We start from the raw sequence: 13,762 nt of genomic DNA on the forward strand, positions 1-13,762 counted from the left end.
TGCAAACTGAGATTAAGGGTTGCCAATTTGTGCTGCTCTACTGTGCGTGCTCATATAGCGCTTCAGGTTTCCGCTCGATTTACAGACCACAGAGCAAACAGAACATCTGTGCCCTGCTTGGTTTCACCATCAAAGAGATATTGATCTCCATGTGAGCGCTTGCGGATTGCTTAGCCAGCTCCGGATAAAATCATTTTACCGCATAAATCCTAGGTGTGGTTCTGCATGAAATACTCCGACCCACCTAATATATCTGACAGATTTTTCTTCCGGATATCACGCTTCATTTTTTGGTGCTCATACTTTTTCTTCTCAAAACTATCACAGTAATGATAGACCAAGGAACGCCACTTTTTACGATAATTGGAAGCACTTTCCCAACTGAACATGTCAATACAAAGAGCTTTAAGGTTATCTATGATGGTATCCTTAAAGTTTTTCCCTGGTTTATGTTGTGGACGCTTTCCTTGTGAAATTTCACCATAGAACAGGCGCTTTGGCAATCTATCGTCGTCCATCCTTGTCAGATGTCTAGCCCACCTCAGCTGGTTGTGCATAATCATATTCTCGATGCAAGGTACGTCAGCTCGCATGAGAACATCAATATCAGGTATAAAAGTGCTCCACCTGATGCCCAGAACGTCTCTCAGGAATTTCTGGTGCACGCTCTCCATGACTTTTATGTGTCTACCATAAGTTGTCAAGGGCTCAGAAGCGTAAAGCAGGAGTGGTAAAATACAAGATTGTAGACACTGAACTGTGTATGAATAGTTATACCCCTGTCAGATCATACTCGCTTCTCTAAGCCATCAAAAGCCTTAGTGGCACACTGTATCCTATAGTTGACCTCAGCATCCAGGGGTTCAGCTCTGACGAGAGTACTACCCAAATACACTAATGTGCCCACCAGGGAAAATCTCTGATCTTTGAGAAAAATATTTGTTTCCACATACAAACTACCGGGTGGCGGTGTGAACATAATCTTAGTCTTCGTAAGACTAATAGAAATCCCAAAAGACACACAGGCCCCCGAAAACAGATCCATGATACCCTGCATATCCCTCTAACCATGGGCCACGTTATCCGCATAAAACAATTCATGAACCAGGTGCTGAAATTTCCTTGTAGAAGCATGAACACGACGAATATCAAATATTCTGCCTGTGGTTCTGAACGCCTAGAGAACATTCCCTAAAGCAATACGATAACATAGTTGCCAAATAAATTGAAAAAAGTGTGGGTCTAGGATACCACACTGCTTCACACCATTGTCAACCGATATGGGTTCCGACAGTCATCCGTTGAAGTTCAGGCGAACCTTCATATTAGTGTGAAGCTCCCTAAGTAATCCTGGAAATTGAGGTGGGCATCCCAACGTCCCCAGAGTTATCAATAGGGCACTTCTATTCACTGTAGCAAAAGCCTTAGTCCAATCAACAAAAACCTGATAAAGCGGAACACAATGTTCAGTACATTTTCCTGAAACTGCCGAGCAGAGAAGATCATGTCCGTGGTTCCTCTGCCCGGACGAAAGCCACTTTGGCTTTCTGGAATGACGGATGGACAAACATACTATTGAGTAGAACTCTGGAAAATACTTTGTCAACTGCTTCCAACAAACTTATCCCACGACGACTTCCACAGTCGGTCCTAGGCCCCTTTCCCTTGTACAGTGATATGCAAATTGCATCAACTCAATCCTGATGGACGGGAACACCCCTCCAGATATCAGTGATAAGATGGAGAATTTCATGAACAAGTTTATCACCCCCATGTAAGAGGACTTCCACAGGAATACCATCAAGCCCTGGATCCCTCCCAACAGTCACTTCTTTGCTTGCATCTCTAATTTCATTCTCAGATGGGAACAAAGACATTTCATGGATAAGCTTCTGTTGTGACAAAAATTAATTAATGAGGTCCTCATCAACATTAGAGGGATTTACAAAGAGAACAGAATAATGCTCGATCCAACGAAAATGACTCTTGTTAGGATCATTTATAAGGGCAATTTCATCACTTGAGAGTAGGCGAGGTGTAGATAGTGTTTGAGGACCAAAAGCTTTTTTAAGCAAATGGTGCATGCGTTTAACGTCTTTAATATCAAAAACCATTTTGATTTGGTTGGCGATTTTAGCCCACCACTGATTCTTCATTTGGCGGAGTCGCTTTTGGAGAATACCCTTGTTTGCTTTAATGACTGGCGAAGGAACTCTCGGCCTCCATGATAAACAGCCACCATTTTATGGCGCAACTCATTTTTAGCACTTAAGAGTTGAGTAATTTCAGAATCATTATCAAACCAATCCTGATGTTTAGGTTTCCGGAAGCCAAGAACACCTACACTTATTTCATATATTGTATTTTTTAAAATACGCCCACGACCCATCAAAATCAGCAGAATTAACTATGGATCGAAACTTTTCACGTACACTTGGATCAACCAGCCTGGACGCATCAACCCGCCTGGGAATCCGAACACCACCCAACCTACACTTCCTCCTTATACAAACTTTCAACTTCCTGCGTACCAAAAAGTGATCTGTGCCGCATTCAGCTCCATAACACGCACACTACAGACATCCCGCAAATCTGCTTTCCCTGAAATAATGTAATCGGTCAAGTGACCTTGTTTTGAACGAGGATGGGTCCAGGTAAACCTATGGACCTCTTTGTGGCAGAAAAAAAGTGTTACAGATAGCAAGGTCAAACTGAGTGCATGGATGGAGAAGATACAGACCATTACTGTTTACGCTACCTACACGAAACCGGCCGAGGTAGTCCCAGGTGTGATGATCCTTGGCAACCCTTGCATTTAGGTCACACATTAGTAAAACCTTCTCATATAAAGGATTAGAGGAAATGGTACGACTGAGATCTCGCTAAAACGCCGTGATGGTGTCTTCATCATGACCAATTGTAGGGGAATACACAGATAAAATCGTAATATACCTACTGTGTGCAAGAAGTAGGCGCATCATCAAAATTCTGTCACACAGGTTGGCTGTTCAATCCTCTTCACCAAATCAGAACGCACTGCAAAGTCAATTTGAACTTCTCATCTCAGTCCCGATGGCTTTCCTTTCCAAAGGTGTATCCCGAGCCCACTTCCACCAATTGATCCTCACCACTCAATCGTGTTTACGACAATGCCGCAATGTCTCTGCTGTACCTAGCGAGCTCTCTTGCAACAATAGCTATCCAGGACATCTAGAAAAGTTCTCTAATTCTACGTAGCAACAGTTAGGTTATTCCTCTCCTAATCAAATTTTGATTTTCCTTGTTTATTATTTTTCTTCAACTTTACCTTGTTTCTCCTGCAAATGTAGAGCAGCCGCCGACCGCAGGAAGCCAGACAGCAAATAAAAGGGTAGACAATTTTTAGGTCACCTTTTCTAGACCGTTCCCAAATTCATAGGTGAGCAGTGTATCCCTATAAAAGGCTGCTCAACCGACAGATCATCCACCGAAGTTGCTTCCACCCTGTAACCGATTTAGTCGACGATGTTAAATAAATCACTGGCCCCCTATGCACTTCCAGCCCGCAAAGCCTGTGCACGTCGCCACTCACCTATCGTCATAGGACTTTTACTTTTTTTTCTTCGAAATATATTTGCACATAACGATCGCGACACGACATGTTTGTGCTACACATATTGCACACTCTCGACCCCTACAACTGGTTGCACAGTGAAAAACTGAAATAGTGAGATGACTGAGCAGTGGCATAGTGTGCATGTTTTATTATCACGGAGGTTTAACCTCTCCGGCAGCTGGACATATACACACAGATACACATAAGCAAGCAAACATACATATGTATATATATATATATATATATATATATATATATATATATATATATATATATATATATATATATATATACAGTGATGATCATATTTATTGGCACGGTAAAATAAAAGTTACATTTTGTCTAATAAATTCTAAAAAAGGGATTAAATTAAAGAAAATAACAAAGTATATTATGTATTTTTAACTGGCCTTTCCGATACAGGAATCGGATTTTAGAAAACATAAATAAAAAAGAAACAACAAACATAATTGCAAAAAACCCTTGTTCAAAATTATTGGCACGATTTATTTAATAATCAATTGTATAGCCTTTGGCCTTGATTACCTTCCTCAGTCGCTTTTCATAGTTTACAACCAAGTTGTTGCACTCTTCAGTAGTAATTTTAGCCCACTCTTCCTGACAATAATCCTCCAATTGAATAAGATTCTTAGGCTTCCTTTGCATTACCCTCAATTTTAATGTTCTCCATAGATTTTCAATTGGATTAAGGTCTGGGCTTTGTGATGGCCACTCCAAAACATTAATATGATTGTCCTCAAGCCATTTCTTAGTCAGTTTAGCCGAATGCTTTGGGTCATTATCTTGCATGAACCACCAACGACGACCAAGTGAGAGCTCTTTAGCAGAGTCTTTCAGGTTTTCATCCAATATTTTAACATAATCTTCCTTTTTTTATGCTACCTGTGACCTTAACAAGTCGCCCTGGTCCAGAGGCAGCAAAGGATCCCCAAAACATCAAACTGCCTCCACCGTGCTTCACTGTGGGTATGGTGTTCTTAGGCAGGAAAGCTTCGCCAGATTTTCTGTAAATATAAGACACTTTATTATGGCCAAATAAGTCGTTTCGTTTCGTTTTCGTTTCGTCAGTCCATAGAACACGTTTCCAGAATGCAACATCTTTATCAATATGACGTTTTGCAAAGGCTAGCCTTGCTTTCAGGTGCATAGGCTTCAATAAGGGAGTCTTTCTCGGACGACATGCTTTTAAACCAGCTCTCTTCAAAACTCTACCAACTGTATGTCGAGATACATTCACTCCAGAGGTGCTCTGTTCATCAACAATCTCCCCAACAGAGATCCTTGTGTTTTGTTTTACTTGTCGAACAATTTTCCGTTCATCTCTTGGGGAAAGAATCCTTTTTCTCCCTCTACCCTCTAAACTCGTAACGTGGCCTTGCGATTTGAACTTGTTTATTATGGCTCTAACAGTGGATTTGGGAAGGTTTAGCTTCTATGAAATCTTATCATAGCCCTCCCCATTGGTATGGCATGCTACAACAAGCTTTCTGACGTCTTCGCTGTGTTCCTTAGTTTAGACCATGGCGATTGAAAATTATAATTTAGTCACTTATAATAGTTTAAATAAATCTCTATATAAAAATTATCTGAAAAAAATTATTCACTGAATTAGCGTTAAACAAGCATAATATGGCTATAAAAAAGTTCAGAAAGCACGTAAACCGGAAATTGATTGATATTATACTGATACTAAAAGAAAAACAAAGCCGTGCCAATAATTTTGAACAAGGCCAGTTAAAAATACATAATATACTTTGTTATTTTCTTTAATTTAATCCCTTTTTTAGAATTTATTAGACAAAATTTAACTTTTATTTTACCGTGCCAATAAATATGATCATCACTGTATATATATATATATATATATATATATATATATATATATATATATATATATATATATATATATAAATATATATATCCCTAGTTCTCACAATATAGTGACCCTCCAGAACATGAGAGGGAAGCTAGCAGGTACTCCACCTTGTCCAAGGGTGACCTAAAACTATGCAAGGCAGAGGCGTTCATCTCCCTGAGGTAGTAGGTATACCCACACAAATATATATATATATATATATATTTTTTTTTTACACAGTGATCACCACTTATCAAGGCCCGGAAGCGACTCAGGGATAAGGGTTATTGCAAGTACATTACGTTAGTGAGGATATTTGCTGAAATGTTTACTTAAGGGGGCGGTTCATTAGGAATTTGTTAACATTGGACTTGAAGACATCCAAGTTGTAGTCCGGAGGGAAGCAGGCAGACGGAACAGAGTTACACAGGCGTGCAGTTCTAAGAAAGAAGCTTTGTTCATGGGATCTGCGTTTTGATTTAGGCACAGATATAGAGTGGGGGAAATTTTTCACAGTGGATTCAGCTAGACGGGTGTTTTTCGTGAAAGATTGGCGAGGGGGGACCAGAGATTGGAGTTCAGACGAGCATCTGCCATGGAAATAACGATAAAACAAGGACAGGCTCGCAACGTCTCTTCTGTGGGAGAGAGGTTGCAGGGTAGAGAAAAGGGCATCCCCCACTAAGCCACGAAGTCTATTTTGTACTCTGTCAAGGCAGGATAGGCTGTCTTTAGCAGCTCCTGCTCAGATATGGCAACAGTATTCCATCCTTGGACGTACTTGGCTTTTATATAGATAGAGAATATATATATATATATATATATATATATATATATATATATATATATATATATATATACATTAAATAATGTGATTGATAATTTAATTATAATTTGATTTTTTAAATTTTAAATTATCAATCACATTACTTAATATTGAATTAGCTCTAGGATATTTTCCTATCGAGCTTATTATATATCTAAATTACAACGAGCACTTTCACTTTCCTGTATTTCAATTACACTAGTAATTTAACTGTTACATTGAAATACACTCAGCTCTTTAGACTATTGCTCTAATCCCCTTTAAATTATATATATATGTATATATATATACATATATATATGTACATATATATACATATAAACATATATATATACATATATATATATATATACATATATATATATATATATATATATATATAGGGTGACCGACAAAACATATATATATATATGTACATATATATACATATATACATATATATACATATATATATATACATATATATGTGTATATATATATATATATATATATATATATATATATATATATATAGGGTGACCCACAAAAAAACAAAAGCTAAATGGAGGCCATCTAGAACATATGCTGTAGAACAGAGAAAAAAAACCCAAAGACCGTAATGTTTTGATGTTTTGAATATAATAAACTAGTTATGACCAAAGTTTCACTTCATTCGGACAAAACACTAACAAAAGGGACCTAATCAGCGTCGGGGCCCGTTTTTTTGGGGGGTCATCCTGTATCTCTCTTTCTCTCTCGCTTTCTTTCTCTCTCTCTCTTTTTATATATATATATATATACACACACACACACAGACACCCATATATATATATATATATATATATATATATATATATATATATATAGTCATCCACATACAGTACTGTTTCGCTGTTTCACAGCTCATCAGTGCGGCTAGACAGGCAACTACCTCAAGCCAGGATTGAAACCCGCCCGTTTATACGGCAGTCAAGGCTTCTAACCATTACGCTATTGGCGGCTGCTTGAACGAGTAGTGAGTGTAACGATGTTTTGATATCGTCCGAAATACCTCCGCTCGATTTGTTTACACAAAGAGCGTCGCTAATATGCTAATGGTAATTCGTTTTTCACTTCTCAATATGCTCAACTCAAGGTGAGGAGCACTATAGTCATCCACATACAGTACTGTTTCGCTGTTTCACAGCTCATCAGTGCGGCTAGACAGGCAACTACCTCAAGCCAGGATTGAAACCCGCCCGTTTATACGGCAGTCAAGGCTTCTAACCATTACGCTATTGGCGGCTGCTTGAACGAGTAGTGAGTTTAACGATGTTTTGATATCGTCCGAAATACCTCCGCTCGATTTGTTTACACAAAGAGCGTCGCTTATATGCTAATGGTAATTCGTTTTTCACTTCTCAATATGCTCAACTCAAGGTGAGGAGCACTATATATATATATATATATATATATATATATATATATATATATATATATATATATATACTAGCAGTCCACCCTGGATTTGCTCGAGCCCCGTGTACTGTTCATAATTTCATGGGTATATATATATATGTATATATATATATATATATATATATATATATATATATATATATATATATATATATATATATATATATATATATATATATATATATATATATTCTAAAATGTTAGACTCAGGCCCAGGTACCTACATCTTAAATTTCAAGTGTTAAGAACAAAAGGTGGCGCTAGGATTTAATTTAATTTGATTTCTTGGCACCAAACAATCACCCAAAAAATGTATTAAAGTATTTACTGCATGTCTGAATACCTATTATATAAAATTTGAAATGTGTAGACCTAACATTGGTTAAACTTTGTTTTAATCCGCAAAGGTTTAATCATTGAACTTTGAATTCTTGTCAGCGAAATTTTTCGGCCAACAACCGATTTAAAAGTTTGCCCTCTGACTGAATACACTTTATGTAAAAGTTCAAATGTTTAAACCACAGAGGTCCAATTTTTGTTTTTAGCATTGACCCAAATTTTGACCCCTATTACGTGTATTGTTTTAGGGTCCAATCAAACTAAAAAATGTCCAAGTAACGTATATCTAAAATTTCGATTGCTTATACCCACAACTGTCGGAGAAGTTTCACAGATTTTTCCCAAGTTTAAGCGTTTAACATTGCCTCCATAACAGCTGAAAACCGATTACAAAGGTATTTGCATAGTCCAGTTTCCCTTTTTTCAAACATCGAGTCTGTAGACTTAAAATTGACAGAATAGCTCTGTAGGGAAATATATACACACATATCAGACAGACAGACACTCTCACTTTATATATATAATCGATGAAATATGTACTTTCTTTTATTAATAATGGCTCCGTGTTTCGCTGTTTTACTCTTTTAGCCAAATCTGAACTTGCTGTCGCCTATATTCGAATACACTTGATCTCGACATTGCAAGCGTATTGTAGATCAATCATTGAATTATTGGTAGCATTCAAAATATACACAAGTTTAAATAAGATCGCAAGTACAATTATATTTTATCGTTATTATATCATGCGTTTTATCAATGCTGGAAAAATAAGAATTTAATTAAGAAAACCTATATTCATCCGCAATCAATTTCTCCGATTACCAATAAGAAGACAAATATCTTGCCTCAATGAAAATCATTACGAAAAATCATTAAGCGTTTTATTTTTTTTATATTTTTTAATTAAATAATTTGGTAAACATATTTTTAATGTTACGCTGTGTTATTTTCAATTACTAATTAAAATATTTAATATATAAAACATGTTTAGTACGTCGTAAACCATTGGATTTTTACTGAATATATTATACGTTTCTATTAAAAAATGCTGTGTAATCGTTCAACATTGTTTTCATTTTCTGCTTTTTATATAAATATATATTTTTGCTCAAACATACAATTATACACTTGTTATATTTACCTTTTAAAATATTCTATACTTTTCCTTAGAAATAATAATCGTAACTATTCGTAAACGGCGTTGAACGATTACGCCTTATTTTAAAGGTTGCAACATATGAAATTCTACTACGCTTTTAATAAAATTTTAATTCAAACGAAAATAAATGACTTCATATCATAAGCGATCATTTTCCCGTAACATAATAATGACGACGCGATTAAGACAATATATACACAGATGAAAAACATCTATATATAACCTATTCTTTTGGCTCCGTTAATAAGACGCATTTTTCGAGAGCACTCTATGTCACCCTTACGCTGCTTGAGTATACAGGAGATTAACTATAGGAAAAATATGTATATAAACTGAAGGCATTAAATAGTTCTATTCACCATGAACACACGGGTCAGACAATATAACAATTAGGCCATTAAGTGATACCAAGCAAACCTACTCTTTAAAGGGAATGAAGAAGCCGTAGCCAGAATCCCGTTATTTGTGTTTTACTACTACGGCTACGAAAAAGTCACATTGCATGCTGACTTTCCAAGAATCAGGATCCACCAAAGGGAAAACTTAGTTAAGTAGAAGTAGTTATAAAATAGCTTGAATTTACATTAGATTTTAGTTAATTATTTAATAGATTTGATATTCGAGGATAGTAAATTCGTTTTTAAAATGTCTGTTTCCGTGGAGAATAAAATAGAAGGCATATTAACTTCTGTCGAAAGAGACGTTCTTGACGCTAATGTTTTATGGCAGAAGGGCAACAGTATTGTAATTCCGCCAAATAATTAGCTACCATACACGGAAAGACAAAACGAAAAAATTAGCAAGTACTCATGTGTGAAATATGTTGAACACCCGAAAAGAGATAATATCGCACTAGATAGTGAAGTCGATATTAAACTCTGTTCCAATCTTTCAAAATTTCGAGTAGTAGTCTATCTTATGGCGTAAAAGATTATTACGTAAGAGGATGATTACATAAGATATCAGGTACCTTTTCGAATAGTTGTATTATTTTACAATATTAGCAGCAACGTTAGCAACATATTGTACGCGTGTTATCGATATCAGATCTTGAGTACAAGATTGTTGTATTAGCTGATCAAAGATTTGGATTCTTCGATGAGAGAGCCTATTCCTTTCTAAAGGATAAATGAAAATACGTAATGAATCATATTTAAACACGGCGTTGATATTTAATTACCCTAGTAATTCATTTGTATTTATATCAACGGATTTTCTAAGCGTAATAAGTTTGAGTCTTAGCATATGAAGGTTTGGTTTCTTAAAATCAAATCAAATGAAACCTATTTTTGATAAGTTTTTTTAAAGATTCACGTCCATATAAAAGCGGGTATGATGCGAGTGCAATTTCTTGAATGAATTTCGAATACTTGTAAGATATAAATGTTATTTTTTTAAATAATTTGCCGCCTGTTAATTATACGTTAAATATGTTTTATATTTACTAACATAGATGTAGAATTTGAAATATAAAATCGATATAATATTTTCGAAATTGCTGTATTTTTACAGTGTGATCTTTGAAATTAGATTTATTCTATTAAAACCTTACAGACTTAATTTCAAATGTTTAACAAATGAAATTAATAACATAATTTAATGAGATTAAACAGCTACTTGGTGGATGGCATGCGATTCGAGCGAAATTAATGATATTCTGCTTTATTTTTATATTTGAGTTTTTACTGCAAATTTTAAATACATATTAAAAAATAGCATAACAAATCCCTAAATACCATGAGAATTGCGTGCATCAAAGTACTTAAAAAGCTAAAGCACCAGTTAATGTATGTGAAAGCAATGCTAATATTTTGTGTTTAAAAATATTCGAACATATTTTCAGATCTAGATTAAAATATTAAGCTAGACTATTACATATTTTCAAAACTTCATTGAAATCGAATTATATTACCTTTAACGTTGTGTCGAATGTAATCTTTTCAAAGGTGCTCTCCTCATTTTATTTCGATTGTTCACAAATTGTTCTATAAAAACCATCTATTACTAAATATAAATAAAATAATAGCATTTCTAATATAATACATTTAATAAGTATAAATTATAACTATTTCTACTATGTATGGAATCCGTAGTATGTGCTATAGTATGACGTACAAAATAGAGTTTTGCAAACACATATATACAAAGCAAATACATGCCGATGGTTATGATATTTTTATCACATGTAGACTGGTTGATTTTTCACTGATTTTTCCTTTTTAGACAAAATAAAAAAAATAAGAGTCGCAAAACAAAAAAATCATGCACTATGAAATCACAAATAACCATTATCCGATCGTCTAAAGCTGTATCCGTGTACATAATGTTATCATTGTAAAGTGATCTAACGAACCCGGTGCACGTGTGCCCACCTCGCCAATACTTAAGACTAACACAACATGCAGCTAAATTACACCCATACACAGTTTTAGATCCTAGAGACCTTCTACTTTAATAGATGTTTTCTCTCAAAGGACTAAACTTTAGAATTCATTATCAACTAACTGCTTTTTTGACTCTACTGACATGAAAATGTTCAAGTACAATGTTAATAAGCATATTGTATAATGAACGTCATACAATATGTATTTGTAGATTAGGTCCCAAATAGTCGACCCTTATTTAAAGTGGAATTCTGTCTAGTTTGGGGTAAGAAAATGTAAGACCTATAACAGAAAATATTAAGCATTTCAGTATTGTCCAATTCTCCATGACGATTTAACTGAATGAATCACGTTTTACATGAGTAAAAAAAAATTCTCTTCTACGGATAGAGTAGATACTAATATTTAACACGGTGTTTTTTCGAGGATGATATTAGCTATCCTCTAGACTCTTAATTGAGCACATCAACAAGCGTGTTCAAATATTCAATATATAAGGTATAGGTGGGGGCATTCAGTACAATGCATTGCTCTGCTATGGAAAAATAATTTTTCAAAGAAAGAGCAAAAAGAAAGAAACAGCAGAAAGAGCAATAAAATGCTGACTTTAAATTTCGGTTGTGATTCTATTGAGCTTTCATTTTCATATTATGACAATGTTTTTTTCTGCTAATATAATTAATTATTATATACTTTAATTTATCTACGATTAACTGTTCGCATTGCTTTATTTGTATCTTAAAACTTTTATCTATAACGTATCATATGCGTTTCTAGACTTCAATAATTACTGTCTTTGGTTTTAACTTCAAGCTCCGCCAATTAAAATTTATATGATTCGATGCAATGCCTACATTTCATGATGTTTAACTATTCATTTAGTTCCGCTGACATCCAGCTGATAACGCTTCTAAATAGAATCTCCTGCAACATAAAGTAAATAACAAATAGGCTTTAATTATAAAAAAACACTTTATCTATAATATTAATGAATACAAAGCGAAAAATCAGCAATTCTCATTAAACGAATAATTATTTCTATTACTATATGTATCTCTATATTTGATATCTTATGTGTTACACGCGCAACCGCCCATGCAATCTATCCTCTTGTGATAACTTTCTAAAATAAATTAAGGAAATAACGGTTCCAGATAAGAGCAATGGGATTGTTGTCTAAAATCAAATCTGCAATTCTTGCAGGCTATATCAATGACTGATTAATGGCGTATGCTAATTCCGTAAAGATTCCACAGAATACACTGTGTGATTTATTAAGAGAACAACCAACATTGATGTTTCAAAGATACTGAATCATCAAAACACCCGTGCGTGATTATCTCATCGCGTAAAGAGATAAGAGCGGTAATCCTATTCTTTAGATTGTATATATATATATATATATATATATATATATATATATATATATATATATATATATATATATGTATATATATGTTATATATATATTTTATATATATAAATGTATATACCCGCGCACAAACACACACCCATGCACACATATATATATATATATATATATATATATATATATATATATATATATATATATCTGTGTGTGTGTGTTTGTGTGTGTGTGTGTGTAAAATGATTGTATAGATTGGTTTCCTAGATGTAAATCCAATGTAATCTTAGGCCAATAAAAAACCACTTAGTAAAAATGAAACCGATACCTCCCCATTACAACAATTTGACCACACATTATCGTAATTCCCCCTATTCCCAACTATGCAACCACTTTTCTGGATGTAAAACACATCCAAATACATTAAAAAAAACGAATATAATCTTGGTTAATGTTGAAATATCGTCCCTTTTTTTTTTAGGTGTTCTCTTTAAATGGAGGTTTCTCTGAAACATAAACATACATGTAATACATAATGTTTTTATAATAAACAGACTATTACGAAATAGTCATCACTTATCAAGAGCTGGAGTTCACTCGAGAATAAGGATTAATGAGTGTACGTTATTCAATGTGATAATATCTTAGTAATCGTTAGAGGTGGATATTTGCTACATTTTATTATTTAACGTGACGGCTCGTCAAGAAGTTGTTTACATTGGAGTTGAAGACGAGCATATTTAGTCAGGTGTTAGCACGAAATGGAAGAAAATAATATGG

This window comes from Euprymna scolopes, chromosome 4, assembly GCF_053919585.1.
Source record: "Euprymna scolopes isolate OS-2025 chromosome 4, ASM5391958v1, whole genome shotgun sequence".
In the NCBI taxonomy this organism is placed as follows: Eukaryota; Metazoa; Mollusca; class Cephalopoda; order Sepiida; family Sepiolidae; genus Euprymna; species Euprymna scolopes.